Raw genomic sequence first — 8,607 nt, 5'->3', positions numbered from 1 at the left:
GAGGCAAGATGCAAGAAAGTAGAAGATAAAGCAATGAACAACACAATATATCATGAAAAAAAAAATGAACAAACAATGGCCCCCAACTTCAATGGTCAACAAAAACATCCTCCTCAACTGCTTACCTTAAAAAAAATGGGCAGCCACAACCTTCAAGCTCGACCGTGCACCCAAAATGGGCAGCCACACAGACTACAAGCAACACCCTTCCCCCAATAACAAGAGAGCACCCTTAGACCTTCCTCCTCAAATTTTGGCCTTCTCACACCCCCCACCAGCAGTGCCTTTGGTAGGTAGGAGAGCATTTAGGGGGTTAATATGGTAGGTGGGGAGGACATCGAACGCAACCTGCACATCGTCGGGAGTGGAGTCGGCACATGATTTAATGACTACCACCTCCCGATGGTGCTAGTCAAAACATATAAATGTCATCGACATAACACGCCAGTTCCACGAATTCCATCTTTTCTCTTCATCCCAAATGAAGGGAAAACCTGTGGATTCCACATATCTACTTTGACACCCTCCGATGTCAAGATTTCAAAAAGACCCTAAAATTAATTAGATTTAGAAATTAAAGTTTAGGGAAAAGATAGAACAAACATCTCGATAGAGAAAGAGAGATGCACCTTTGCACATGCTTTTCAAAATTCTCTCCAAGAATACAACACGACTGGATACAATCTTTTGGTCATAAGACCTACCTCTCGATCCAAGTAAGACCAAAAGTTTGAAAATTGAAATTTCAAAATAGGGGCAACAATTTCAAAATGGACAATAAGTTTCTTCAAAAACTTTTTCTTAAAGATGGGTTTTCATTCAACTTTCAATTTCAAGATTAGATTTTTGGACTTTCTTTCAAGAGTTTTCTTTTGCAAAAACACCATTTTCCTAAGGAGGCACACGAAAGAAGTGGAAGGAATCCATCGTGCAATCATCAAGCACAAGCAATCTCAAAAAGTACGTACTAAAACCCTAAAATTTCCCCCAAAATTCCAAAGGCCCCCCAATTTTTCAAAAGGAACCATATATTTTTCTAAAAAGTTTGCCCAAAAGCCCTTCAATTCTAAAAAAAATGTAATATCCTCTAATTTTTGTGTCAAAATCTTCCAAAAATCAAATTATTTAAAAAAATCTTGGACGTTTTCCACCACTCAAGAGGGTTCATATGTTTTTCCGAGCAACCTCATCCTTTTATTCATGATTCCAAAGGAGCGAAAACAAAGGAAAATAATTAAAACCAAGTCATCAAGATCCAGAGAAAAAATCGTGTAAAAATATCTAGAAAATTCTCAAAATTTCAAGGATAAATCCTTAAAAATCAATGGTGTATAACTCATTATAAAATCCTTGAATTTTTTCATAAAACTTGTTGCATCCCATCACACTTGCAATAAGTATAAAAATCAATCATACTGGATAAAATCTTTGAAATCCAATATTTTTTTCACAAAAAATCCTTGAGTTTCTTAGAAACCCTTGCTTCTATCTCATCACGGATTTGCCTGAAGAGAAGCTAACATGACCTCCTCGATTTTGTCCCATCATGAACATTTTCTGGAAAGCGAGCAACAAATGGAATAAAAATCATAAAGGAATAATACCTAAAAACCCCAAACCATCCTCAAAATCTATACAAAATACAAAAAAAAGCAAATTTCAAGAAAAATTTTCAAGGATCATTAAAAAACTTGAAATTCTTCAAAGTCATGATCAAATCTAAATTTTTTTTATAAATAACAAGGAGAACAAATAGCATATCGCTAAATCCTCAGTAGGTCCCCCTTCTCTGAAGGTACTTTTCTTTACCTTCATGAACTTGTTTTGGAAAGACATTTCTTATTCTTCGAACAAGTTGTCTCATTTGAACATGTCTGTAACACCCCAAAATTTTACCCAAAAAATGCAATAAATTTTTTTTGTAAAACAAGCACAACAAAAATATTTAAATTAATAGGTTAAAATCTCGAGCGAGTTACATGTGTTAGCATCAAGCACAAACATTAAATCATGGGAATTAAATATCCCTCAACACATGAACTAAAATAGTCCAAATTGAAATTTAAAAATATTTAAATAATGTCTAAGAAATATCCCAGCCTCCCAAAAAATATGGAAACCATGGCATCAATCGCAACATCCCACAATCGGTCGTGCTTGTTCATTCTTCACCAGCAAAATTTTGTAGTAAATATGGGTCAGACTTCATAAATCTCAGTAGGAAACATTTTCTCAAGCAAGCAAACAAGGTGCCAACACAAATGAGCACACAATCATTTAGAACCAATATTATATTTATTACAGATTAGTGTAAATGAATTCATGAAACATCACATAACCATTTATTGAGCATTCAACAACATTTGAAAATGGCACACATGATATATGTCAGGATTAACAATAATGCAACAACATGCTTCAATAACAATTTTAGTTAAATAAAGTTATATTGGTAAGATTTATGTTTCACATGATTAACCCCTCTATGAGTATGTGCAGTTTGCTTACGTTGAGACAGATGAGACCACTCGAGAATCTATTATGTTTATGTGTTTTGATTACCCAAATGACTATCTTAATCAAATTTCTAAAGGGGCGGTATAATGATCGATAAAAACCCTAAAGGTTGAGCTAAACAGGATATATCCGAGTTTTTTCAGAAGGCACAAGATGTACCACCAAGGATAAAATTTGGTAGTCTGGGTCCCCTAACTCTGTGGATGGAGGACCAATCGAGTCATTAACACTCGTAGCGTAAAATAACATCCCAATAGAGTTTATATCATCTACCCTCTATAAGGCAGCCAAAGACTGGATGGGTTATCCATCTTTTTAGTTTATTTCATACAATTTCAAGCATAATCTCCCATGTACTTGCCACATTGGGCATCTAGGGCTCCAAGAGCCCAAGTACCTCTCCAGAGTACTCAACATGCCTACCTCCATGACAAGAGCAACAAACTACACTAAAGTGGTAGTCAAGAAAATATTTAGATTTGGTACATTCATATATCCCATCCAGTGAGCACCTGGTGTCTTTAAACCAGTCGAGCACCAAGAAGAAAGCCCTGATACCTTTAAACCAATCGGACATTAGTTTAGGTTATGTGTGCATGAAATATTTAATTTTAAAAACTTGGGTGGTTGTGTCATACCCAATTGGTCTTTTTTAACCACATGCTCAGTCCTGGGCAAGCACACGTATCACAACATTGCATCATAATACATTTATAACATGTCACACATATAAGATCTCACAAGTGCTTGTATGGCACCACAAAGGTTTTGCAAAACTGCAAGCTCAGTTTTAAGCTTTCGCATAATGATGACCCTGCAATTTTTATTATTATGCAAAATTATCAAGACTCTACATTTATCATCGGTCCATACACTGGACATGGTCATGACATTCATATGTAAATCACATACAAAATCATATGCGAAAACAAATAACATTATTGACATCTCATTCTTTTGCAAAGATCCATAACAACATAATATTATTTTCATATGCATGTAATACATTTTGCATTTTGTGAAACCATGCTCAAGTACACTCATTGTAATAACATGATGAGTTAAACAATAAAACAAACATAACTCACATCATTTTATTGGGTCTCCAAATGAAACAACCACCCTGAATGAATGAACTACTATACATTTGAGGATCCAATCATGCAATATTCCAATACATATGATATATAAGCATCAATCCTTATTTTATTTTTTTATTTTTTTTGTTTTTGCAAGCCTGGATGTGGTAGGCCTATGACCTGTCACAGCCCATGGCTTGTAGCACACCAGCAGAGTGGCATGCCCTGTTGGTCACCCAAACAGAAAGGAGGAAGGTAGCTGGGGGTCAGGCTGACCAAGCCAGACACACTCGATAGGGTGCAATGTTGCTTTGCAACTCAAGAGGCATAGCTAGCTGCATCTGACAGGGTGTAGCGCTACAATGCACCTCAAGAGGAACAACTGGCTGCACCCGGTAGGGTGCAGTGCACCCCAACGATCTGCAGGCTAGGGTCAAACAGACCCCCATCTGCAGTACCTGAATGTGTGCAATTCTGTTGCACTTCGTAAGGGCAGCAGGCTGGGGGGTCGAGAAAACTCTAGCCTGTAGTGCCCAGCAGAGTGCGGCGCACCCTGCTGTCCCTAGATCAGGGTCAGCCACACTTCCTGCACATACTGAGATGTCCAGTCAGTCAAACCTGAACTGACTAATCGTATTAAAGTTTTAGACAGGCTGGGGTCGAGCCAACCCTAGTCTGCAACATCCCAACAGGTGTTGTGTGTGCAATCACAAAGCACACTGGCTAAAAAAAAGTAGTGGAACGAGTGAGTGGGTTAACAGGGTCGAACAAACACCTACTAATTCTCAAATACGACCACACACAACACTAGTTTTTTTTTTCAAATCTAAATACGAAAGACCAAAACATGTAGGATCTAGTGCATGAACATGGGATTGTAATTCATGATAGAAAGTAATGTAGATCTATTATTATATTATACCTTATCTAATTTAAATAAACCCACAATGGCCCATGCATGATAATGTTCGTATGCATTAACATACTTAGAAATATGTATGCATTTTACACACAAAAATGATATACATATATATTCTGGTCCATTTATGGTGGATCGATATGCATAACGACATGCATCACAATATGGTCATGTATACAGGCCCATTGTTTATATGTATGGATCATGATCCTACCTCCTAAATAATATTGGAAGATAAAAAAAATATGAGCATGATTGGTCGATCTACCCCGCTAAGTTGGTCGGCCCTAGGTCGTGTACGCTCCTCTGGCTAGCTTCGAACTCCTTCAATGGAGTTTTCTCACCCTAGTTGTGTAGAGGCTTGAAGGATGGGAGAGAAGAGTGAAGAGAAGTGTGAGAAAAAAAAAGAAATATCCAAAATGGATGGGGCGTGTGAGGTTCCCTACTATGTAAGGCCTCACTCATATTGGAAAGGGAGAGAGTGGCACACCCTATTGCCATTTTGGTTCCTCCTCCCCCACAAGGTAGGTATTTAAATCGTCTTTCTTATTACTATTTTTTTATTTTCTTAAAGAGGAGGGGATCGATCCACCCTTCCTCTTTCACTCAAATACCTAAAAAGTCGAGTTCTCTCTCTTTTAGGTAGGAGGGCCCCACTTGGGAGGGGCGACCCTCACTTGCCTAATTCATTGATTTTGCTTTCCTTTAGTAGCTTAAGTGTATTTTTAGGTAAGTCATTATGATGATGTTTTATTTCAGGCAATACATTAAGTAGATATTTCATTTGAGTTTTTGTTAGGTTTTATCATGGTAGGAGGGCCCACAAGGGGGGCGTTGGGATCCTACATAGCATAATTACAAAAGATAAGATTTAATTAAAGTTTTTAATTTAAAATCCTAATCTAAATTTCCTATTTGATCCCAGATATGGATTGGATCCAAATCTATTTAAATTAGACACACATCTGTATCCAATTTTAAAGTGGATTTCAGACCTATCCAAGATCCAAATCTAAATACCAGATCTGATTAAATTTAATTGGATCCAAATCCAATTTAAAATTTATTCTTAATTCTATTCATGTTAGACCCGCAATTTTTCAGAAAATATCTGAATAAAATTCATGAGGCATTTACCGGTAAAAATAGCATTTCTTCTCAGAATGCAAAACGAATCAATTCCTGCGAGCCAGTTATACTTAGGATATTCGTTGATTCACGAATATATGCTCAAATACTCTGGAAGCCATAACTTCCTACTTGAATAAAATCAAAGGATTCCTACGAGCCAACTTTCTTAGTTACGTCAATACGAAGAAAATGACGTACTCAGAATTTTTCGGAAAAAATCGCCGGAAACCCGAAATTCTTGCGGGACCCACGGAAATATTGGTGGGACCCACAGAAATATTCCTCAGAAAATATCTGGTGGGACCCACAAAAATATCCCATGGAATATCCAAGTGGGCCCCACACCAAGGAACCTCTTGGAATTAAAAAGAAGCCAAGGGGGTAGAAGGGGCATGAGAAAATCCAAGAGGAGGTGGGCTTGGGCTATAAATAGCCCTCCCCACTCTCTCTCTTCTCATAAAAATCGACCCCCTCTCTCTCTTGCCTTCTCTCTCTCTCCTAAACCTCCCCTACCTAGCCTAGCCCACCTGAGCCCACCTGACCTGGTCTGAGCCTGCCTGACTTAGCCTGAGCCTGCCTGACCTGGTCCTAACCCACCTGACCTGGGTCTGAACCCACTTGACCTGGTCCAAACCCAGTTGACTTGACTTGAACCTAGTTGGGTTTAAAGTCAAAGTCAAAGTCCTTTTTTGTCCAGATTTCGGTTTGGATTTCTGAACCCAGACTTAGCCTACTTGAGCTGAGTTCGAACCTGCTGAACCCAGTTGACTTGGATTGAACCCTGTTTGGTTCAAACCACTTAGGTTGAGTAGCTTGACCTGCTCTACCTCTTTCTCAACTAAGTCAGCTTCATCTGACTTAGTCTGACCTCTCGAAGGAAGGCTCGAAGCCAAAGAAGCAACCCGGAGCCGTTTCTTCCACGATTTGAAGTAAGTTCGCTTCGTTGATCCATCTCTCTCAAGTATTTGACTGTTTGTATATAGAATATACTTTCTGAAGTAGTATCTTGCTTTAGTTCTTGATTGAGCCCTTTTTGGACACTTCGGTGTTCACCCGCTCGTCTCGTAACTATCGTCGGATATATCTATGTTCAAACACGCAGTATTTGCGTTCTTCAAAATGGTATCTCGCTTTAGTTCTTGGTTGAGCCCTTTAGGACACTTCGGTGTTCACCCGCTCGCCTCGTAACTATCGTTGGATGCGGATCTAGGTGTATATCTGCTGATTCTGCCGACGCGTCTTATATCGCACAGGCTATGTAATTTACCTTTGCCGTCGCGTCGTATGATGCCAAGGCTCCTGCTTTCTGCAATGTATTTACTTACGCCGTCGCGTCGAACGATGCCAAGGCTTCTGCTTTGTTATATATGTAGAATATTTCGTTCAGTTACACACCCTGAACAATAGTATATGCATTTCTTTACGCCGCCGCTGTATAAAGCACAGGCTTCTGCTTATACTACATATATAGCGCATAAATGAGCGTTCAAATGGAGATCAAACTCCAAATCGCCCATGCGATTCCTTGACCGCTCCTCGTTCAAGATTCTGCTTGACGAATGAAGCCCCTATTGGAAAGGCTTCGGTTTTTGGCAAAATGCTCTTTACGTAATGACTAAGTCAATTTCGTATGGCCTGACTATGGCCAAGGGTTCCTGCAACCTTGATGGATGCAAAGTACGCACAACGGTGCGCATCCATTTCCCGAATTAAGCGTGGCGATTTCCTACCAAAGAGGGGAGATGCCGCTGAAATGGATAAAAGAAACGCACGCTTTTTTCCGTAAAAGAGAGGAAGTGCTGCTGAAATTTCTGAAGAAGCTATGAATAGCTCAGAAAGAACGTAGCAGGATACTCTGACATATAGCAGAGTGCTACCCAGTTCATGGTTTGCCCTCTACAACGTAGAAGGGTTCGTCGCACCACTGCCGGTAGAGCAGGGGAGGTGCTGACGAAATGGTTGGCAGAAGAGCTGCCGGAACCAATGGAACGGCATAATGATGTCCGTTGATGGAACGATGCCAGATCGGCTCGTATCCTTGTGCCTGCAAGGGCACCTTGCTCGTAAGGGCCGCTGAGCCGGAGTAGAGGTTGCGCCTTGGCTAGGTTTGGACTCGTTGCGTAAAAATACGCCGAGTAGCCGATCTATTTAGATCGAGTCATATGCATGCTCATTGAGAACAGTTACACAACCAGACTCGTAAGGGCCGAAGAGCCAGAGTGTGTTGTTTCCACCCAAAGAGGTGTGATGCTCGTGGTGGCCGAAGTGCCAAAGAGCGGTGTTCTGCATGCATATGAATAAGACTTAAGGTCGCACATACCCCGCGGTTGAAAATCGTGTTAGGGGTACCCCCTCAGTAATGACTGTGTTGGGGCAGACTGAATGGGGTCGGGTACATACTCCCATAGTGCTGAAAGCACGGGCTGCCTAAATGGCATGCAGATTCTGTCCAAGTAATTGTAAGACTGGCAGACCCCTTCAGGAATTATGCTCACTGTGGAATGACAGTGATGGTACAGCCTTGAGTGACATGTATTTTACTTTGGACCTGATAGAGTCCACGATGGCCTCAGTCACTCATGGGTTTTGGGGTCGTGGTTATCCTTAAGATCTAAGGATTGAACCCAACTACTGCAAGTAGAGGATGCATCCGAATATGGGCCTAGTAGGATTCTCCCAGTTGAAACACACTGCCCTACTATGGATAGGGTCAACAGGCCTCTGGGGTATCTAAAATACATAGAATAATCAACCCCCAGAACGTCGCGTTGATGCCCGGACAATAGCTCTACCTGCGTACCAAAGGCGGGAGCGGTTAATTATCAAACAATGCATTAGTTCTAGGTACAGCGATGCTTTGAATGTATGAGTGGATGACGTGTTGAGTCAGTCCTGCATAACCTTTGTGAAGGTGTCATGTTCGGTATACTACTGGACCGACTGGGCAAAGACCCGTGTTGT

This window comes from Nuphar pumila, chromosome 14 (genome assembly GCF_984573655.1).
Source record: "Nuphar pumila chromosome 14, dmNupPumi1.hap1.1, whole genome shotgun sequence".
NCBI lineage: Eukaryota > Viridiplantae > Streptophyta > Magnoliopsida > Nymphaeales > Nymphaeaceae > Nuphar > Nuphar pumila.
Note: the sequence above shows the minus strand (reverse complement) of the source record.